This window comes from Peromyscus californicus, unplaced genomic scaffold (genome assembly GCF_007827085.1).
Source record: "Peromyscus californicus insignis strain IS unplaced genomic scaffold, ASM782708v3 Scaffold_8__1_contigs__length_139910024, whole genome shotgun sequence".
In the NCBI taxonomy this organism is placed as follows: domain Eukaryota; kingdom Metazoa; phylum Chordata; class Mammalia; order Rodentia; family Cricetidae; genus Peromyscus; species Peromyscus californicus.
This window is the reverse complement of record NW_026294606.1, coordinates 112129408-112152880: the sequence shown is the minus strand read 5'-3', so window position 1 is coordinate 112152880 and position 23473 is coordinate 112129408. Positions and strand designations below refer to the sequence as shown.

The window sequence follows — 23473 nt, the reverse complement described above, 5'->3', positions numbered from 1 at the left end:
TGGAGATCAGAGGGAAAAGGCCAGCCATTATCAGTAAACAAAGAAGTCAGGCAGTGGTAGCACACACCCTTAATTCTATCACTTAGCAGGCAGGATCTTTGTGTGTTCAAGGCCACACTGGAAACAGAGCCAGGTGTGGTGGCACACACCTTAATTCCAACATTAGTTAACCATGGAGGTCTGGAGGTCTGTACAGACAGACAGGAAGTGACAGAGCTGTGTAGGAAGAGGAAGTGGTGTAGCTGAACAGAGAGCGAATCAGATGGCAGAACAGCAAGGCATATAGATGTGAGTAAAGAGGAAGTAGCTCGCATTCGGAAGCTGCAGAGTTGGTGAGGTAAGGTTGGCTGGTGGCTTTCCCTATTTCTCTGATCTCTCTAAGTCTTTTCCCCCTATATTTGGCCCAGTGTTTTTATTTAATAAGACCGTTTAGAAGTTCATCTACACTCACCTGATCAGTTTTTGGGCTGAAGCCTCTGCTATAGTGTCCTGGATATCTCCTGAGAACATCTGGGATACCTCATTATGGATGAGAGTTCTCTTTTTTTTTTTTTTAACCAGGAAAAGGGAGATTCAAGAAGGGAAGAACCCTCATGTGGTGTTTGTAGCCATACTACTGGGCATTATTGCCTGTATAAAATCAGGTACCATGGATGATGTTCTTAGAGCTTTTAATGACCACTGGAAGACACAGATGAATTCCCTCTCACTTGATTTCCCACCTCCATATGTAGAGCCGGATTCAGAGGATGAGGACAACCCTCCAAAGAAACTTCCTATACAGTCCCCTCCCACCTCACTTCCTACAGAGGGAACTCTCCATCTTTGGGCAGAACTCCCTTCATCGTCACAACCTGAAGTCACAAGCCTCACTGTGACTCCCTTAAGGCAAACCCTCCCCTCAGTCATTGAAGCTTGTCCCTCCCCTATAATGACTAATCCCGCCCAGTACCTCAGCCCCTTATGTAAGCCCCAACAATTAAATATCACTCTACTAACCCTTTTGCCTTTCTAGTCAATGTGGGACCTAATGCGGCCAACCAGCCCTGGGTGCCCACCTCTCTTATGGATCTGTCCTTGATTCATAAAGTCGCTAATGAATTGGGTCCTGACTCGCCATATTTTGAGCAAGTCTTATTACAATGGGCAATGCACCTTCAAAGCTATTATGACTGATATCATTTGATGAAAGCTGTGCTTGAGCCTGCCATTTTTCTTAATTGGCAGGCAGCTTATGATGATCAAGCTGAGGCACAGGCATGCCTCAATATACAATGTAATATTGCTATATCCCTAGACATGCTAACCGGCTGGAGCCAATATGTTAATCCCATGACTCAAGCCAAAATTGGCCTGCATGCCTATTTTTAGCAGGTCTCTGAACTTGCATTTAAAGCCTTGAAATCCTGCAGTCCTGGGGATCTGACTGCCTACTTTTGTAATCTGATATAGCAGCCCAAGGAATTATTTACTGACTTTTTTTAAATTAAGAGGTTTTCTATTCATTTTACATATCAACCACAGATTCCCCTGTCCTCCCTCCTACCACCCCCCCAGCCTTCCCCCCCAACCCACCCCCTATTCCCACCTCCTCCAAGGCAAGGTCTCCCATGGGGAGTCAGCAGAGCCTGGCACACTCAGTTGAGGCAGGTCCAAGCCCCTCCTCCCTGCACCAAGGCTGCACAAAGTGTCTCACCATAGGCACTAGGCTACAAAAAGCCAGGGACAGGTCCCAATCCCACTTCCTGGGGGGTCCCTAAACAATTCAAGCTAAACAACTGTCTTGCTTATCCAGAGGGCCTAGTCTAGTACCATGGGGGCTCCTCAGCTATTGGTCCACAGTTCATGTGTTTCCACTAGTTTGGCTAGTTGTCTCTGTATTTTTTCCAATCAAAGTCTCTATATCTCTTGCTCATAAAATCTCTCCTCTCTTGTTGATTGGACTCCTGGAGCTCTGCCTGGGATCCGGCCATGGATCTCTGCATCTACTTCCATCAGTCACTGCATGAGGGTTTTATGACAGGGTATTCAGCCATCTGATCACCAGAATAGGTCAGCTCAGGCACCCTCTCAACCATTGCCAGTAGTCTATGGTAGAGTCATCTTTGTGAATTCCTGGGAACCTCCCTGGCACTCTGCTTCTCCCTATTCCCATGGTACCTTCATTTATCATGGCATCTCTTTCCTTGTTCTCCTACTCTGTTCCCATTTTAGCTCAAACTTCCCTCTCCTCTAAGCTTTCATCCCCCGTCCCTTGCCCTCCATTATTCCCCCTCACCCCCAGTTTGTTCATGTAGATCTCATCCATTTTTCCATTGCTAGGTGATCCATGTGTCCTTCCTAGAGTCCTCCTTACTAGCTAGCCTCCCTAGAACTGTGGTTTGCAGTCTGGTTACCCTTTACTTTATATCTAGTATCCACTGATGAGTGAATACATACCATGTTTGTCCTTCTGAGTCTGGGTTATCTCACTCAGTATGATATTTTCTAGTTCCATCCATTTGCCTGAAAACCTCATGATGTCATTGTTTTTCTCTGCTGAGTAATACTCCATTGTGTATATGTACCACATTTTCTTTATCCATTCTTCAGTCTTAGCCCAAGTCAATGAAGCAGTGGAGAAATGGATGGATCCTGGCCTGATCAGGGAGATGCTCATTAAGGAATTAACATGGGAGAGGCTTAATGGTCCTACTCACAATGCAGTTGCAGCAGTGTGTAATGAGGACATCCATGAATAGGTGATTGCTACTCGAGATCTTGACCCTCAGGCAGGGCCCATAGCAGTGCTTACTGCCTCTCTCAATGCACTATTAGCTTCCAAAGATAATGTGGATGGTCCTCTCCCAACCCACCTGACCATTCTTGTTGGGGTTGTGGTCAGTCAGATCACCTTCATAGAGACTGTCCTAAGGTTCAACCCAAGACCAAATGCTCCAAATGCCAAAAATGGTTTCACTGGGCACATGAGTGTAGGGGCTCTCCCCAGGTTCCTTTAAACTCAAGGAGGGATGCCCTTCATCCCAGCAAGTAAGAGGGGATTCCTACAAACCCAGAGTATTTTGGGCCCTTCCCTTACTCCCGCATTTGCCCACAATGACCATCTCCCTGGATGGCAGACCCACCAAGGGTCTGGTAGACACTGGTGCAGACACAACTGTCATATCTACTAATGATGTCCAGGCATTTCCTCACTGGAAACTTAAAGATGGCCATACAATCACTGGTGTGGGTGGCATTAAGCCCTCTAAAACCACCTGCCACTCAGTTCATTGGAAGGACCTAGATAGTAATAAAGGCCAGCTCCACACCATCATAGCTGACACACCCGGTACACTCTGGGGGCATGATCTACTAGAGAAGATGGGAGCGGTGCTTACTAATGATGACAAAGCCTTTTGTGAGGACGTAGTAACACATGATATAACAGGCCAATTGGGAAGAGTTTCTAGCCCTCACCCCCAATTCTAATGGCCATTGCCCCGCATTCGGACATAAACATCCCAGAGCCCATACCATTAAACTGGATATCAGAAAAGTCCATATGAGTGGATCAGTGGCCTATTATAGAACCTAAATTATCAGCATTAAGAGAGTTAGTTGAAGAACAACTGCTGCTAGGCCATAGTGGACATTCCTGCAGCAGATTCAATACCCCCATTTTTGTAATTAAGGAAAAATTGGGGAAATTCTGCCTTTTACTGGACTTGAGATAAATCAATGCACAAATGGAAAAGATGGACTCCCCCCTAGTGGGACTGCCACATCCAGGCATTATTCCGCCTGTATGACATGTCCTTGTAATAGATATTAAAGATTTTTTTTCTCCATACCATTGGCCACAGAGGACAGAGAACACTTTGCCTTTACTGTCTGTGAACCTAATAGTCAGAGTCCTGCTTTCCATTATCATTGGAAGATATTACCACAAGGCATGAAAAATAGTCTGGTTATCTGTCTGCTATATATTCAGCAGGCTTTAAAGAGAATCCCTAGGAAAATACTGATGATCCATTATATGGATGATATCCTGCTGGCTCATTCAGACCAGCAGAAAAGTGAGGATTTGCTGCTTCAGTTTTAAAAGATTCGGAGGCTTTTCACCTTAAGGTGGCTCCAGAAAAGATACAATGGCTACCTCCCTTTACCTTTTTGGGTTATCAAATAAGCCAAACAGTTCAACCTGTTAATGTTTCTATAAGCATATGGGAGTCCTACTGCCTTACAGAGCTTCAGGAACTTTGTGGCACTATCAATTGACTCAAGCAATTTCTCATTTTCTCCTGATTCCTGATGAGGAGATGAGACAATTATTCTCCCTTTTTGAAGGACACTCTCCCTCTCTGTGACCATAACATTAACAAAAGAAGCTAAGGACCTTCTAAAAAAAGTGCTGGTTAACTTGTCTATAATACCTCTCTGGGGTGGCATGATCTTGATGCTGTTTTGTCAGCACTCATTCCTCTGGACCAGGGATGGCATCCTGGGATGTTATGGCAATCAAGCCCTCTAAGTTGGATACACCTATCTGAGTTATATCGAATCACCTCAAATTTGATATTACCTTTGAAATAGGTATCAAGGCACAAGCAATTGCTAGTAGAATAATGGGGTCATGAGCCAGATAAAATTGTCCTACCCTTCTTCCTCCAAAATACCCAGCCCTTATGGGCAGATTCTCTCCCCTTTCAACAGCTGATAACAGGGTTTATGGGCACCTTGGACAATCATTTCCCACAAGATGGAAGCCTGCCAGCCCTTTCAATCATTGAGCTGACATTGAGTCCATTTGCCAACCCCTCTAAAGCCCCTCTTCCTCAAGTAGCAGTAGCTTTTATAGATGTTGCCAATAAGACCAATATCGGCTTAATAATAACTATGCCTAATGCTAAAGAAATAACATACCAACCTAAACCAGGTTCAGTGCAATTAGGAGAACTTTTAACAATTCTTAAGGTATTAGAGCTAAGTCAATTAAATCCCATAAATATTTTCTCTGATAGTCGCTATGTGACCCAAGCATGTAAGCTGTTTCCTTTCATCAAATTAAGACCCTCAGTGACCCCATCTCTATCACAATGAAATCAATTCAAGATCTACTAGAAAATAGAAAGCACCCCTAGTATATATCCCATATTAGATCACACTTGACTGCCAGGAATGCTGGCCACTAGCAACCACCATGTAAATAAAATGATCATGACAGTGTCACTGCCAGCACTGGAGGAGGACAGATGCTTACATCAGCAATTCCACCTGTCACCTCACAACCTCCACAAACTTCTGCCTGACTTTGCCTGTCAAGCTGTAAGCATCTAGCATGAACTTTCACCACATGCACCCCCTTAGCACCTTTGGGCCCCCTGATTAAAATGGGAGTAAACTCCAGAGACCTAGTACCTAATGCACTATGGCAAATGGATATTATTCACTGTGCCCTCTTTGGCAATTTTAGGTATGTGCATGTGACTGTTGATAACTGTTCAACCTTTGTTCATGCAATAGCTCAAGTGGGAGAAAAGGCATTACAGGCCATCAAAGCTCTAAAAACAGCCATGATGGTAATGAGAGTACCCTGAGCACTTAAAACAGACAATGGCTCTGCATATACCTCCCAATCATTCAAGCAATTTCTACATGATTGGAGGATTGAGCACATGATGAGGATCTCCTATAGCCCACAAAGCCAAGCAATTGTGGAAACAGCAAACTGCTCGATTAAAGAGGAGCTATCTAAATTAGCATCAGAATCTAACGAAGACACACATTTGGCCTTGGGGAGATCCTTTTTAACAGGAACTTCTTGGCATTTGATGATGGAGGCCTTAGCCTAGCATATAAGCATTAGGCATCCCTTTCTAGGGAGACCCTGCTCCCACTAGAAAGATGAAGGGAACCCCTCACCAATATCTGGCAGCCACCTGCTCCCCAGTTGATGCATGGGTGAGGTTACACTTGTGTCTTTCCTCAGGATCAGACCAAACTGATATGGGTGCCTATCCAAGATGTCAGACATGCCATAAACCAGGAGAACATAATGGACCAGGAAGACACTCTGTTGCCTATATCCTCATCATAATTTATGTAATCATGGGTACAACCTTGGGCAATCCCCATACCCCAATAAACCAGACATGTCTCATCATCAACAGAGAAAAGGGGGACGTAGCAAACAGAACCAATTGCTTAAATTATCCCCAAGGGACTTGATTCCCTGATGTTTATGTAGATCTATGTGACTTTGTAGGAGAATCTTGGGACCCCTCCCATCAGGATCTATTCCCCAGGATATGGTTGTAATTTCCCCATGGATCAAAGTAAAACCAGAGGTCTTGGGTTCTATGTATGTCTGGGGCATTCACAAATCAAAGAAAAAATGACACAATGTGGTGGCATGAGTGACTATTTCTACAAGGCTTGGGGATGCAAGTCCATAGGCTGGATAGCTTGGATGCCCTCTGTTAAAAGGACCTTATTACTGTACAACATGCAGGAAACATGAAAACATTGGGTACTGGCCCCTGCATGTTGAGGGGAAAACTGAGTGGACTGTGGCCCCTGCTATGACAAGGAGAGGTTCCCCTATCACTCATGGGCCACTCACAAGAAAAAATGCAATTAACTAGTCATCAAATTCATGGAGGTGGAAAAAAGGCAAGACTGGTTGGCAGGCAAAACATGGGGGTTGTGATTATACCTCTCAGGGTATAATCCTGGGCTATTGTTTACCCTATTACACCTCCAAGAGCCCGTGAGAATGGCAATTGGACCTAACACCATCCTTGCCCACCTCCACAAACAATCTCCCACCTTCCAAGCACTACTACCATGTCCTTAACCATAGCAGGCAAGAATTCTACCATTGTATTCCGAGTAGCAGGCAGAGACACTTGCCACTATACCACAGTAATCCCTAAATCTCCAACCTGGAACGAATCTCTACAGAAGTCCCTAACACTGACCCTCTGATAACTTTGGTAGAAAGAGCCTACAGAGTCTTAAACTCCTCTAGGCCTAATATAACCACTTCTTGCTGGCTCTGTTATGATAAGGGCCCATCATATTATGAGGGCATAGCAACAATGGGCTCTTTCACAAGTAGTACTGATTCAAACTTTTGTTGCTGAAACTCCAGAGCATCCCTTATGCTCCAGCAAGTATTGAGTAAATGTCTTTGTGTGGGAACAGTTTCCTCTGCTCATCTAAACATTTGCAACCAGACCCACACACTGTTCAATAGCTCACAATACCTTATTTCCCACAATGATACCTGGTGGGCTTGGTCTACAGGATTGACACTTTGTGCTCACACCACAGTGATCCTCAATAAAAAAGGGCTCTGTGTGCTAGTATGGCTGGTCCCAGACTTCTCCATTACTCAGACGAGGAATTTCTCACTAGATAGAGCATGGCCTCAAAAAGCAGGGTAAAAAGAGAGTCACTAATGGCACTTACACTTACTATCTTGGTGGGAGCCTGCCCAACTGGAGTCGGGACAGGAACAGCCTCATTGATTACTCAAAAGCAGCACTACACCAACCTAAAAGCAGTCATTTATGTAAATATAGAAAGGTTGGAGATCTCTATCTCCCATCTCCAGGAATTTCTATCCCCCCTTGCAGAAATGGTTTTACAAAATAGGTGTGGGTTAGATTTAATGCACCTTCAACAAGGAGGGTTATGTGCAGCCCTAGGAGAGGAATGCTGCTTCTATATAGATCACTCTGGTGTAGTAAAAGATTCCATGGCAAAAGTAAGAGAAGGACTCAACAAGAGAAAAAGTGCCAGAGAGGCAAACCAGGGCTGGTTTGAATCCTTGTTCTATTCATCACTCTGGCTGACCACACTGATTTCCACACTGCTAGGACTGCTTATAATCATATTTCTGGCTCTAGCATTTGGACCATGCCTATTTAATAGAGTCATGACCTTTATTCAGAAAAGAATTGCAGCGGTTGGAGTTCAGACCATGCAGGTGAGATATCAAAGAATCCAATCAAGGGAACCAGGGGAGTACCTATAATACTAGAATGCCATATAATGATATTGCTAAAAAAGTGCTAGCTTTTATTTTTTAGGAAGAAGAAATGTTGTTGATGCAAAAGAGAATGACATGGAATATGACCCTAGGCAATATGGAAAGATTTGATGGAACGATCATAATTATAGCATCCAACATAGGTATTATGTCTAGCACACCCATGGCAGACTCTAGGGGTGCCACCCTCCGAGGGCTGGTAGTCAAAGACAGGAATGAGTCTGTTAGGAGGATCAACCTAAGATAGGCACAACCATCATGTTTGGGGGCACCTGAGGTGGGGGTGACAAGATTGCAGCTAAGGACCTCAGTTCCCACTGTTTGACTGAAAAAAAAATTAAAATAAAAGGGTGAAATGAGGCAGATAAGGTCTACATGCCAGATGAATGGAGCTTCAAGTAAAAAAAAAAAAAAAAAAAAAAATAAACTGTGACAATCGCAGTAGTGCCTTGACACAGAGAAGCCTGAAACTGTACCCCAAAGATGACAACTGTTGATGTAAGATTCAGAGCCAAATCAAGAAACACCACAATAACCATAGAAGCAAAAGCCCGCCAGTTTCCCAATATAAGCCCAAGCCATTGTTTGAATGAACAAGCTTGCTTGTAATCTCCCAGAGCTGGTGTCATTGTCTCTGTGTCTTCTCACCCTCTTCCCCCAGGGTACCTGGGTTGGTAGAGCCAGAACAGTTACAAAATGTACTAATTGCTCTTCCAGAGTACCCAGATTCAGATCCCAGAACCAACATGGAATCTTAACATTGTCTGGAACTCTAGTTCCATGGGGTCCATCATCCTTTTCTGGTCTCTGTGGTACCCAGTCATGCATGCAGTATATTTACATACATGCAAACAAAATACTCAGACATATAAAAGTAAACTAAATATTTAAAAATTGTGGCAGGCTGGACTTGAACTCACTGTCTATTTAGACCTTGAATTCATGGCCTTCTTGTTTCTGCCTCTCCTGCTTAACTAGAATTATAGACATGTGCCATACTATTTATAGCTTTTTTTTTTTGGAGGAAGTGTTTAATGATACAACAGAAGAACATGGACATGGTAGGCAAGATTTTTGCCAATAAACCATAGTCTCAGCCCACTGTCACCTCTTATTTCTTTGATACCAATTGGAAATATTTGGAAATTTAGAGTAAGCAAATTAAAAACAAACAACAGCAACAAAAACAAACAAATAAACAAAACCAGTCTTGTTCCAAAGCCCTACCCTAGACAAATTAATTAAAATTGCTAGGTTTGGGCCTTAGGGATGATTATTTTGAAAATATCCTATTTACTTGGCTACTAGATAGAAGCTATTTTTTCTGGTTTGTTGCAGTTTGCTCCCCCAATAGTTTGTACTTTACAGTCTTGGACCTTTGTTGGTGTTCTCTGAAAACTGTTAGGACTTTAACGAGCTAGGGTCTAAATTATAGGGGGAATGTGTCTTTGGCAGGGATTAAGACAGTTCTTATGGGATACTGTCCTGGAATCTCATCTGGCTTCTTGCTTGGTGAAATGATCCTTCTCTCCTACATATGTTCCCACCACGGTAATCCTATCTTCAAGCAATTCCTCTCTAAAGCCAAGCCTATTATAGTTGCACAGCCTTGATCTTTGGAACTATGGACATAAGTAAATGTCTTTTCTTTATAGAGTAGTCTGACGCCAATATTTTCTTATGGTGACAGAATAATAGCTACTAATTACCTCAAAGAGAGGATTCATGTATGTGGTTTACTAGGCACTAAGACAGTTAACTGGAACTGAGAAGGGGAATCATGGCAAATACTGACAATAAAGACATTTTATAATATCTATATGTATCATGGACTTTGATAATTAGTAATCTAAGGTACCTAAGCTACAAACTTTACCAGATGTGTGAAGATTGATTATCCACATCTGGTTAAGTAAATTATGTTCCTTTAACAGAATCATACAGACTGTGTCTGTACAGGAGAAAATTATGTTTTACGAAGTTCTGGAAGCAAGGAATCCAAGACAGAGGTGTCTACATTAGGTGAGAACTCCCTTGTTGCCCCTCAAGTGTGGAGGGATGCTCTATGTCTTCCTTTAATCAAAGCTGGATTCTGTGTAAAGACTCATTTATAGTTTTTAATCCCATTCACAAGGAAGGGATCCTCAGAGGAGTGGCCACATAGACATGCTTCTCATTGGCTCCTTTATAACATGATGTTCACTTTGAGATCTGGATATTGACTGCTTTCTTCTTTACGTGAGGGTCCAGGGTAGTTTTGCAGCATATTGGAAAACCTTGACCACCCTCTTATGAACAAAATTCCTTGTAAGACTGAAAATATCAGTCCTGTTATATAATACTGATCCTACTCATCTAACTACCCTTGGTATCATACTTCTCTGAGTCTCCCTTCATCTTTTTCTTTCATCTGTGACATAGGATTTTACTATTTGCACAGGTTATACTTGAGCCTAAGATCTTGCTTCTCAATCTTCCACAGTGGGTGGGATTATTAATGTATACCATGCCTAGCACTGGGAATTGCTTTATTTTAAATAGTAAAATGCTGATCTTCTGAAACTTGTAAGGAGAATAAAACAATATAAATGTTCAAATGTCCTGGTACACAAAAAATCTACAAATGTTAGAAATAACTTTTTATAATGACTCCATGTATTATTTTAGTCATTCACTTGAAAAGCAACAATAAGACTCACCAAAAGACCAATTTCCACATTGTGAAAATACTTTGCAATACTTTGCAAAACAGCTACATCTTATATATAAATATATGCATATATGTATAGCACCATATGTTTGAGCATTCATAATTATATATATGTGTATGTATATATGTATATATATGAATATGACATATATATATATATATGACTATGTGTGGTTATTCTTAGGTGTTTTTTCCACAAAAAAACCAACTATAAGAACAGTAGCGCTATGAACACATTACCTTAGCTAGAAATCTCTTAGTGGAATATTTGTAAAGCCCAGATTTCAAGCCAGATTACCACGTAGTTACAAATAGGTTGTGATGAGTGAGATAACAAATGTAAGCAAGGCTCAGACCTTACTGTTTATGGTAAAATTCCAGATTAATTATTCTTAGTAAGGACATTGTGTAATTCTGACTAACTTCTCTAGTGTTGTATTTCTTAGTATAAATAGTGTGTAATGGTTGATCTACTTGACCACATGAGCTTTAATTAACATAAAGCAGAAGTGGTCAGTGTTCACTGAAGATATTACAAATGATATTATTACTAATAAAGTACTTGGGAAACACCGTAGCGCAGAGAAAACAAAACAATGAAAGACTGGTGTGAGCTGGCTTGTGTCTTTTTTTTTTTTTTTTTTTTTTTTTTTTTTTTGAGACAGGGTTGCTTATGTCTTTCTTAATCTCCTATGTTAAGCCCCAATACTCAGGACCTCCGAATGTGATTATTTTGGGGCACAGAGATCTTCAAGATGTGATTAAGTTAAAATGTTTTATGTCATGAGAGTGAGACTTAGCCTGATGTGATTGGAGCTAAGAATATGGTCTCATGGAGATATGAGAATAAACATGCACAGAAAAAAGGCTATGTAAAGACAAGAAGAGGTAGAACTCAACCACGACAACACATTAACTCTGAACATCCAGAGCCCAGAATTAACAGCAACAAGTACATATTTATTACTTAAAACACCCAGTCTGTAATAGATTTTATGGAAACTATGGCATATCAGTTCACTGAGAATTAAACTCAAAAGACAAATGATGGAGAAAGATTTTTTTTAAAAGCCCTTCATTTATTCCTTGAAATTATTGCTCTTCAAACAAGGTTTCCTATTTACTCCATTCAATCATGAGCACTGAATCTAATATATATCATTAAGTTCTTGGAAAGTTTTTTTTATAATAAAATGGTCTAATTCACAGATATTTACATGTTTAATTCAGTAGAATTAAAAATAAATATTTGTTCATAGATCATGTGTTTCCACTAGCTTGGCTATTTGTTCCTGTGCTTTTTCCAATCTTGGTCTCAAAAATTCTCGCTCATATAATCCCCCCTCTTTCTCACTGATTGGATTCCTGGAGCTCTACCTGGGGCAATGGCGGGTGGGCTGGGGGGAGGGTAGGAGGCAGACGGGAGGAGGGAGGACAGGGGAAATCTGTGGCTGATATGTAAAATTAAATCAAATTATAAGATAAAAAATAACATAAAAAATATTTGTTTACTTAGTGTAGAATTAAAAATAAACGTTTATTTATCATGTGTGTTTGTGTGTGTATGTGTGTGTCACACATGGGTGCACACTGTTATATGTGTGCCACCATGTAAGTGTGGGAATCATGGAACAATTTGTGAGTGTTGATTCTCTCTATACACCATGTGGGTTCTAGGGGTTGAACTCACATTATTAGGTTTGGCAGCAAGCATTGTTACCCAGTAAGCTCTCTCACCATCCCCATAGCAGTACAGTGAAAAGAAACTTCATTTGTTTATCAGTTGAACATATATTTTTTCATGTTAGTGCTCATCTGTATTATTTTTTAAGTCTTTTTTTTTATTAAGAAAAAAATTCATTCATTTTACACACCAAAGATTCACTTCTTCCCTCCTCCCATGTCCCTATCCTCCCCCTCCCAACCCACTCCCGACTCCTCCCCTGAAGAAGGCAACCCACCCCATGGGAGGCACATCCAGTAGAGGCAAGTTTAAGCCCTTCCCCCTGCCACAAGGCTGCACGAGTTGTCCCATCATAGGTAGTGGGCTCCAAAACCCCCTCATGTACCAGGGATGGATTCTGGTCCTACTGCCAGGGGTTCCCCCAAGCAGATCAAGCTACACAATTGTCTCGCCATGCAGAAGGCCTAGTCCAGTCCCATGCAGGCTCCACAGCCATTGATCCCACTTTCATGAGTTCCCACTTGTTTGGTTTGGTCATCTCTGCAGGTTTCCCCATCATGATCCTGATGCACTTACTCATAGAATACCTCTTCTTTCTCTTTGACTGTCATCATAGAGCTTTTCTCCAATGATTGATGGAAGCAGAGATCTTTAGACAAATTTCTAAATGGTCTTATTAAATAAAATCATGGAGCCATATATAGGGGTGAAAGCATTAGATCAGGGAAATAGGGAAACCCACCAGCCAACCTTACCTTGCCTACTCTGTAGCTTCCAAATATGAGTTACTTCCTATCTACCCATGCCTTTATTGCCTTGTTGTTCTGCTCTCTCATTGGCTATCTTAGCCCAGCTACCTCACCTCCACTTCATACACAGATCTGTCACTTTCTGTCTGTCTTTACAGACTTCCAAGCCTCTATGGTTGGTACTGGGATTAAAGGTTACCATGCTTGGCTCTGTCCCCTAGTGTGGCCTTGAACACACAGCGATGCTATGGGATGGTCTGTATGTGCTCTGATTGGTCAATAAATAAAACACTGATTGACCAGTGTCCAGGCAGGAAGTATAGGCGGGACTAACAGAGAGGAGAATTGAGAGAACAGGAAGGCAGAGGGAGACACTGCCAGCCTCTGCCATGACAAGCAGCATGTGAAGATGCCGGTAAGCCACGAGCCACGTGGCAAGGTATAGATTTATAGAAATGGATTAAGTTAAGATATAAGAACAGTTAGCAAGAAGCCTGGTATGGCCATACAGTTTGTAAGCAATATAAGTCTCTGTGTTTACTTGGTTGGGTCTGAGCAGTTGTGGGACTGGTGGGTGACAGAGATTTGTCCTGACTGTGGGCTAGGCAGGAAAACTCTAGCTACACAGAGATCCTGCCTGCTAAGGGATTAAGGGTGTGTGCTGCCTGACTTCTTGTTTACTTAAAATGGATGGCCTCTCCGCCCTCATTTATTAACATACAAACAAAATATTACCACATTTCAGCACAAATAAAATATCACCACAGAGATCCACAGCCAAACACCAGACAGAGCTCCTGAACATACGTTTGCTACCACAACCTTGTTTGTTCTACCACAGAGAAATAGCTTCAGTCTTAATTATTTTATTCTACTTTGTATAGATGGCATCTGGAGTGCCTATTCACTGCTTCTTTTTTCCCTCCTAATTCATCTACACCTGTAAGTCTTCTGGGCATCACATTCTTGGTAGGGCCTTGGAAGTTAAAATATGTGAATGTTAGCTTACATAGACTCATTCTTATTACCTTTTTTTTTGGATTTAAACTCTGGCTGAGGGTGGGGAGGGGACTTTTCAGTGAGATACTCTTGTCTCATTCTTCATTGTCAATCACAGGATGAAATCATCTTCTTTGTAATCTATTATTTGATGAAGGGCTGACCCTTCGGTATTGGCTAACCAGTTGATGTGCTCTTCTGTATGGAAGACTATTCCACCTAATCTCAGCATTCCTTAGTTGCCTATAGTTCTTAATGTAGGATTGAGGTCTCCTGGGCTTTCCCCAAACCACTTTGGAATGTATATTATTGTCCTTATTCAGATCATATTCAAGGAGTTCACCTCTTAGTATCATCCTTTGGTGTAAAAGCTCCAATGTACACATTTTGGAGGAACATATACATTCAAACCATAGCACCTTACCACCGAAGAGAGAAGGAAAGGCAATTTGTATTTCTGGCTTATAAATATGTTAGGGATTCCATTGTAAAAAAAGAGAAGTCCAGGGATTCTAGAGTGACAACATCTGTGCTTAAAACACTTATTAGCAAATGTTTCAGCAGAAAATAAATATATGTCTGCTATTTCCAGATTGGCTCAGTTCCTGTAGGATTTCTTCCCTACCCTTTGTACATATACACATGTTAATTTAACAAATGTACTTATCATCAACTATGATTTACACCTTGACTACAATGTGAGAGTGAAGAACTTTTTAAATATATTAAATCCAATGAGTTTCTTGAGGTTGTAAAATAATCATGTGAATCCTCTGCATACTCCTCCTAGCACTTTCATAAGTTATCCCACAGGGTATGCATGAAACATGCTTCCCGATTAAATGAAGGGAAAGCCGAATAACAAAGGTCTATAGACAACAACATTAAGTTAGTCTGTATAGTGAAGAGGCTAAAAGGCTCACTGTTGGGGGCACAATGGTTCTTACACTCACAGATTGCTAGGGAAAGTAGGAATGATAAATACATAGGTGTCTCTTCAATGAAAGAGATAAAATACCTGCATTCTACCCAGAAAACTGAGTGGATATTGCTAATGACCTGGTGATATTTTGCTATCTGTAGAGGCAAACCTCACCCACCTCTTGCTGTCAGTACAGGTAGACTTTACCCAAATCCCCCAGAAGTTTATTCCAAAGTCTCCCTCTCTAGACCTTTATCTTTAGCTCCCAAATGATAGAGCCCATCCTTAGAGGAGATGTCACATGTACTTTATAGCCTGATGACCTCTATGTTATGTCAGTCAGAGACAACACCAGATCCTAGGCCCTTAAGCTATAAAACTTGCCTTTGAGGTCACATGCACTTTGCAAAACAGTGTCTATAGAGTCACACCATAAGCTTTAGTGTGCACTTGGAATTGGAGCGATTATTGGGTGGAAACTTTTCCTCAAATTCTATTGTGTTTAAATATGCTAACAATAAACCTCCTGGCATCAGACTCTTTAGAAGTTTGGTTCATCCTGGCAGATTAAGTTGGTTTGAATCAAGTTTTCATTCTCAGTTTTCCCAATTCATTTTCCTGCCTGCGTTGACAGCTGCAGAGACCTCCCCTCTCCCCGCAGCTCAGATTTCAAGGCAGAGTTTCCAGTTTCCCACTTTTACTAACTGAAATGCCTTCAGGAAATTATTAGACATAAGGTATATGGAAGCAACCATAGTCATTCCTTACAATGTTTTGAGAGAATTGAATTAGATTTCTGTAGAGGATGCATGGAAGGATGCCTGGTACCTTGTAAATAATGAATTTTATGTTTTTCTAAGAACACATATTTTCTTTCTTTTATCCTATGTCTCTTTCAGATCCTACTCAGAATAATTCTTTGAAGTCCAGATCTAGTCCTTCAGTGGGAGATTACCAAAAGTCACCATTAATTCACCTATGAAAGGATTCACTGGAGTCAAGATGGAGATACTGCCCTATGCTGTGATTACTGCTATCAACAGAATAGTTCGAAGTCTTACCAACAAGATTTGCACTTCAAATAGAGTTATAAAATACTGCTTATGCTAAAGCTGTTTTAGGGCTATAACTTATGGTGATGATACTCTGTAAGAAAACAAAAATAAATAAACATATGTATGAAGAAGAGAAAACATGGTAAAGGTTGAGAGCATCATAAAATTGAAAGAATCCTACCAAGCTTTTTCCTTCTCCTACACTTGAAATACTTCTGTTTTCTTTCATGAAAAAAGTATCCTTCATTCTCTTTTTTCATTCTTCAAAAAATTCTCTCACTTGGATGGATGAGAGGATTCAGTTGGTAGAGGCACTTGTCAATAAATCTGATGACCTGAATTTGATCCCTGGGACACCAAGGTGGACAAGACTGACTCCTAAAAGTTGAACTCTGACCTCTATATGCATACTGTCACATGCATGTACCTGAAAATACCCCCATACACATACATGGAATAATTAAGAGATAATAACATATTTTAAAAGAGTCTTCTCTGAAAAAAAAAATTGACAAACAGTGCTATTAGGAACGAGCCCAGCATTACTCTGCTACGGGACAGGCAAGAATGTAGTGATAGAAGTGAATCTTTAAGTTTTGGGGGAAGAAGAAGAAAAGAGCATAAGTGAGTTAAGTGTCTGTTGTGGGTCCAGACTGTTGCAAAAGGATAGCTGAAAACACAGTTCCCTGTGATGAGCTGTCAGAGATCACCTTACTCACGAGTGAATTTAAAAAGTTACCTATCATATCCATTCCTCAGGGTTTATCTCGTGTCTACCAGATAATCAAGCAAACAGTTTTCTTTTATATAACCTAAGTTAATCTCAAAGCTGAGCATTTAACTTTTTAAAAGTAAATTGAGAGCTGCTTGAGATTTGGGAACAACTCCACAGAAATCATAGGGCTATTACCTTGATCATTCAGGTCTAGACTCTGCCCTGTTGATCTGCAACTACACTCTGAGGACCACTGCTGTAGAGATGACAATTCTTCCTGGGTACTTTTTAGAAAAGCATCCTCTTCAGGTATTTTAAGTGTGATTGCTTTAGCATCTTCAAGATACTCCTAGGTAAACCTAAGGCCTTTGATATCTGTAAACGAAAATAGACCTGAGCTTTACATAAAATATGTCCAATAACCAGACTACTCTTTCCCATATTTCATTTACCTGGGGGCCAAACAAGTTGCTCAATAAAAAGAATTCAGGGCAGTTGCCGCATTTTTTGGTAAACTTGCCTTAAGTCATATCAGTCACCTTGCATTGATTATACATTGCATTTTATCATCCTGAACACACGAGTAGGTATTCAGAGACATGTATGCTTTCATATTTGAGATGACACTTGTATGAGTTGTATACTGATGCCTAGTGTATCCAGAGGATAAAGAATTGGACTAACAAGCCCACCCTTCTCAGAGGAGAATAGTACTACAGCTTCAGATAAAAGATAGCACTTCATGTTGTATCTGGTACAGAAACAAATATTCTAATATACTCTAGTGGCCTTGAGATATCTGTACTTGACTGAAATGTCTCAGAAATGACTTAGGAGTAATTACTACATTGACATATGCATGTATGCATAAGACAATCAAAAATTTCAGGACTTTTATCTTCAAAAGTGCTTTGCAAAGGCAGATGACAACCTTCTGCCACTGGTATGGTCATCCTGTTTTTCATATTTGGATAGTCTGTGATGTCCGTAGGACAGTGATTCCACTTAGGATTAAAATGAGATACCCCTCCAAAAGTGTGTTAATACTGTTTTTTGCCTCTCTACAGTGCTGCAGAGCTCTACATTATGATGCCTTATCAAACTCCCCTTGTTTATCTGCAAAATAGCAATAATAATAATAATTATTATCTTGTAGGACTATCATAATGATAATGATTCAAAAGGCTATATAAATGCATAAATAACATAGGCATAATATAAGATAGTTCATATGTAGAGTGTCATAGACAATATCTGACACTCTTGGTGTGAATTTGTTAATTTACTGTAGATATCATAGCTATGTGCAAAAAACATCTTCGTTTCATACACAAAATGTAGTAGAGAAAATTTGCTAATAGGTTAAGCCTACATATGGAGAGAATCTTTTCTAATGGCATGGTTTCTCCTCCAAGTATTGAGTTTTATAGATGAAAATAACTTTTATTTTAAGAATGTGGGTGGGAAGTATCATAGATTGATTTATTCAACAAGAGGCATGAAGTGAACAATCCAGAAGAGAGGAGCATAGATGGAGTTGTCAGCAACAGTTCCCCTTCTGAGAGACTCATTTGCTAATGTGATAATTGCTATTTATTTTATAGGCTTGAGCATGACATATTACCACTGAAACTACTTCTAATTCTGCTTTTATTATTAACCTCACTTTTCAATTCTTTATCGACCTTGGGCAAGACTATTTTCCTCTTCATAGCATCAATAGAAAAGCTGGTTCAAGTTTGCTTTAAAAGAAATTAATCTCAAAGCTATTACTACATTTTAAAAGGACCTTGTATGAGAATGTTAATAGCCGCTATTAGACGTGGAGTCAGCCCTTCCCTAAGAGGAAAACAAAAGTGTGGGCTTAGTGTCATTTGATAAGAGAAATAAATAGTATGGCTGTGTAGTGTGCTGCAGGCAGAGCAGTTTCATGCAGACAAAGCCCTCAAAGGACTGATATCCCAGCTCACAATATTCTTCCTGGCTGAACTCGGGTAAGTTCCAGACCACTCAGACTCAGTTTTTCTGAAAAATGTTAAAAACAACCCATATGGCATGTCAGTTTTCTGTACCTCTTCTCTGAGGCTTATTCATAGATGGAAGGAAAGAAGTAGGCAGGCAGTGAGAAGGCAAGAAGAGAGGAATGGAGGGATGGAATAGAAAGTCATAAAAGGAAGCATGAATGAGAGAGCCAGTCAGAAACAGAAATCAAAAGATGGCACCCAGAGTCTACGAACAGAATATTTTTCAATGAGAACATCAAAGTCTGGATTCTTGTTTCTGACAATGTCTTGTCCTCATGTTTCCTGTTTTGAAGTCCATCATATTTTTTTTAATGTTTTTCCAGAGACAGGCATGGAAAGATGACAAATGGGCATTGATTGAATCCTTACAATGTCTGAAGCAAGAAGTACAGTTACAGTTAATCACCATAATATCTTATGAGTTAAGCATTTTGATTTTCAGTATTGCAAATTGCAACTCACTATTTCAATAGTTGATGTGAACTCTTGGGTTGTAGGGTTTGTAGAAGTCAAATTAATAGGTATAAATCCATTTGGATTCAATCTCTGCATAGTAAATGCTGTGAGATTCTGTATCTCAGTTCCCAGAAGTTTAGACCATCTTCTTACTTGCCATAATGTCCCACACAGTTTGCCAGACAAGACCTTACAACTGGTCTAACTGGCTTATGAATGAAATGCACCTTATGCTCACACAGACTTCTTTCAAAAGGAACCACGTGCAGAAAGTGCAGAGCTCGAGTGACACCCTAGGCAATTAAGATCTCAAAGAACCTAGAAAGGATGCAGAAGTTTTCAAAAATAATTTCCACTGTGGCAGAAATGCATATTGATTGAAGTTACAATGTCACTCAGAAAGTTTGTAAGTCTTTTTAAGAATGGCATTAAGCAGTGACAGATAATTGACGGGGACAGACACTTCAACAGAGGTTGACAGAGGGACTGGAATGCTTCAACAAGAGAAAAAAATAATCCAGCCAGAGACAGGCATAAAGAGAGACTTCTTTTTCTATTATTTTCCTCTCTGTATTCTCAAATATTGATGTCAATATACTCATTCCTTTTAGTTAGTTAAAACACAAAACACAATTTAATATTTGTCTTTAAGATCTCAAATAGTAATTACCATATTTTGAATTTAATAAAAACCACCTTAACTAAATAAGATACAGCTTAGAAAATAGAACATATGGTGCCATGTGCAAAAAAGAGCTGGGAACATGGGGGAAATGTAGTGACGGCTGCCTTTTTGTATCTACAAAACCCACAAAATAAAGAGCTTCAAGTTTTCTTTTATTGAAAAGCTCAGAAGGAGGAAAATTTCCAACCAATTTCTAATAATACAATGACAGGAAGTGAAAAGGGTTGTAGCCAGATTTGAGTTATATCATTTGAGTTATAGAGCTGGAAAGAAAAGTCTACCTGTAAATATAAGCATTAGATCTGTAGCTCATGTGGACAAAGGGGGTGCTTACCATCTTACTTAGTGAGTGTCCAATTCAAGACTGAAGAATGCTCTACCTAAGAGGTATTCCATAAAAGATAATATCCATTTTCGTAGAAAAACAATGCTTTTCTGACTAATATGAACTCTATCAATGAATAAGAGTAACTGTTTAGATATAAACTATGTAAAACTGAATGTTGTGATACATGAAATCTGCATCAATTTAATGTAGCTGACTTTAGCTGAACACTTAGAATGTGCTTATAATGCTGCTAGGACCAGGCATGAAGAGACACCCTTACACTTAATAACCTATTCTGAAGACTTGATCCACAAACTATGATCTCATGAACCACAAAGAAAGACTCATTCCTCTCTACCCATAATTATGAAGAAATGAGTAAAATAAGGGCCTTCAGGTTATACAATGATTGTTGATGACCCTTCAAAGATCTTTAAAGTAACATATGTTTATGTGTAACATATATAACATATAGCACATATGGAACATGACAAATTGAACATATGTTAAGTGTGACATAGTGCATGACACATGGAACAGATATTCTAAATGCAAGTTCTTGATATTTACTAGGACAAGAAGAACAAGGATGTCCCATGAGAAAGTGTTCAGTTCTTTCATACCTTTGGCATGTTGTTCCTTTATTACTAAGCGACTGTAGACTGGAAGGTTATCAGTTCCCTTGGATGTTTTTTCTCTGCTTATTGCTCATTGCCATGTTCATGGGTAGTATAAGTCTTTCTGAACCAGAGAAGACATATATGCAAGCATGAATTGGTTGAGGCTGCACTTCACCATACCTCTTACCCTTGAGATAGACAATATTGTCAGCTTTTGGAATCAGATGTCAGGCTTCCAAACCTAGATTTCCTAGTTGCTGTTTCTGTGACCTTAGAAAGGTTTTTCCTTTGGACCCGTTTCCTTAGTGGATTAATAATGCTTCCCAGGGTGCCCTCTTTTTGAGTTTCCGTCTGAGAACAATATGAAACATGGAAACTAAGCTATTTTCTAAACCTAAAAAAGATTATATGATACAACATACTGCTATATTATTTGAGAAAGAATAAATTACACACTCGTCCATATATGAACCAAAATAGCAGTTACAAGGGAAAAGTATTTTGCCAGAGATTAGAATGTCAGTTAGAGGCACAATGTCCAGATTTAGAATGTAATTTTTGCCCCTGTATTTATGGACCACCTTGTCATCTCTAAAACATATGAAACAGATCTTAAGTACCATTTATATATAATTTACTAAAGAAAATCTGAATATCTATTGTTAGTTACTTTTGCATTATTTTGACCAAAATATTGGGCAGAATCAACTTAAAGAAACAAAAGGTGGTTTTACCTTATGATTTTGAAGAATAACAATGTGTTACGATGGAGAAGCCATAGTGGTGGGAATATACCTGTGGTGGCTGGAATGTGAAGTTGATGCTTGTTCACATTGTGGCAGACACAAAGCAGAGCTTTCTAAACTAGAGCCAGGGGTGGGTATCACCACCAAAGAATCACCCTAGTGACGTACTTCTGCCAGCCTAACTTCATCTTGTAGAGGCTACACAACCTCACAATGCTCACATAACATATAGTGTGATTGCTTAGATAAAACAATAGAAACGCACTGAACATAACATGTAGCACACAGTCAGTGATTGGTGATGATGAGGAAGATGAGAATGATGACACCTGCTCATATCATGTGCAGCAATTAGTGATTTACCAATGCTCATCAAGTACTGTCCTGTTGAGGAGGTGTTATTGAACTTTGTCCCTCAACACTAAGCAGTAACCCTAATTTATAGTAGGATCCCAATATGCATGAGCTCAGTAATCAACATTTATTTTCTAAAACCTAAAAAAGCAGGAGGAACAATACTTAACCTAGTTTTTCTCTCGTAAATTTTCAATTAGCTTGCATAGCTATATTTAGAATGCCTGAACATTGAGAGTGTAATGCTAGCTTTGTGCCCTTGAGTCAATCATTTTGTCTTCCATCCTCTTAATTTACTGAAACAAATAAGAGGATTGGATAAACCGAAGCTAAACTTGCAATTATAAATCACTAGACTTCTAATTTTATATACAAGTTTGGATTTTGATTGTAAAACTTATTTGTGACAAGTATTCTCTCTTATGGCTTTTAAAATACATTTCCATTTGGCTTATATGAATTTCATGGTCTTATTGCCAGACAAAAATATATAATCCACTTCACATATGGTCAAGTTTTAGCAAAACACCTTTTACCAGATTTGCTAAAAATACATTGAATTCACATTTTTACTGCAGTTTATCACCACAGAATTGTCTTGAAGAAATTAGAAGCTTGTTTTACATGCTAGAGCAAACTCTAGCTAGGCAATTCTGTTGCATATTATTTAAATCCATATAATAATACACAGTGGGGCCTGATTAGAGTGCCCAGCTTGAGAAGTTTGCCTGAGATTTTCCTGGTTATAGCTATGAAATTGTTACATTCAGAGAAACACATTCAAATAATAATGAAAAGAAAACAGAAAGATTTATACAGTGTGGAAGCATTTGGGCATCTGTGGGCAATGTACAATATTTGGAGACTTCTTTGGTTACGACGACTTTTGGAGATGGCTAGTTTCTTCTTCCTCAGGAAGAAGACAAGAATGACCCTGTGTAGAATAGGTCCCATGGTATGGTGTTATCTGGTCCTAAGTGTCAAAAGAGCTACTCATAAGGACCTTTAAAATGTTTGTATGTCGCCCCATCTTGCTCCGGACGTCCCTTTTGGAACAATCGTGAGTACCCTTCCTTGCCCCAGACCCCATCCCTGGGCACCAGCCACTCCAGGGAAGACCTGCCCAACTCGGCCCCAGGTTCTGGCCACCGGGCAGGTTCCCTGCTAGCCCCACCGGGAAGGATCCCCTTCTCCAAGACCCCTGGCAGACCCTGCAGTCTCCACGCCCTGCCACCACGCCCATCCGCCTGAGCCCCAAGCCTCTTCCTGAGACTTAGAGGCCGGCCCCCAGCTCCCATCTTGCTCCGGACTTCCCTTTTGGAACACTGACTTCCCTTTTGGAACACTGGTCTGTCTGAACCAAGTGTGCGGATAAGGCCAAGAACGAA

At 40.1% G+C, this 23473-nt stretch overlaps 1 protein-coding gene across 14 annotated transcripts in view; it reads left to right on the top strand.

The window, feature by feature from the left end:
• Positions 1-23105, top strand: part of LOC128103590 (uncharacterized) — a 69242-nt gene extending 46137 nt beyond the window's left edge. For 11 of the 14 annotated variants that reach the window (XR_008215720.1, XR_008215719.1, XR_008215728.1 and 8 more), the window contains one exon: positions 16002-23105. The gene's annotated coding sequence lies outside the window, so the exon portion shown is untranslated. Of the gene's footprint in view, positions 1-9972; positions 10061-16001 lie in introns of all 14 variants that reach the window. The other 3 variants (XR_008215730.1, XR_008215722.1, XR_008215726.1) reach the window with 1 other exon arrangement.
• Positions 23106-23473: the final 368 nt, after the last annotated feature.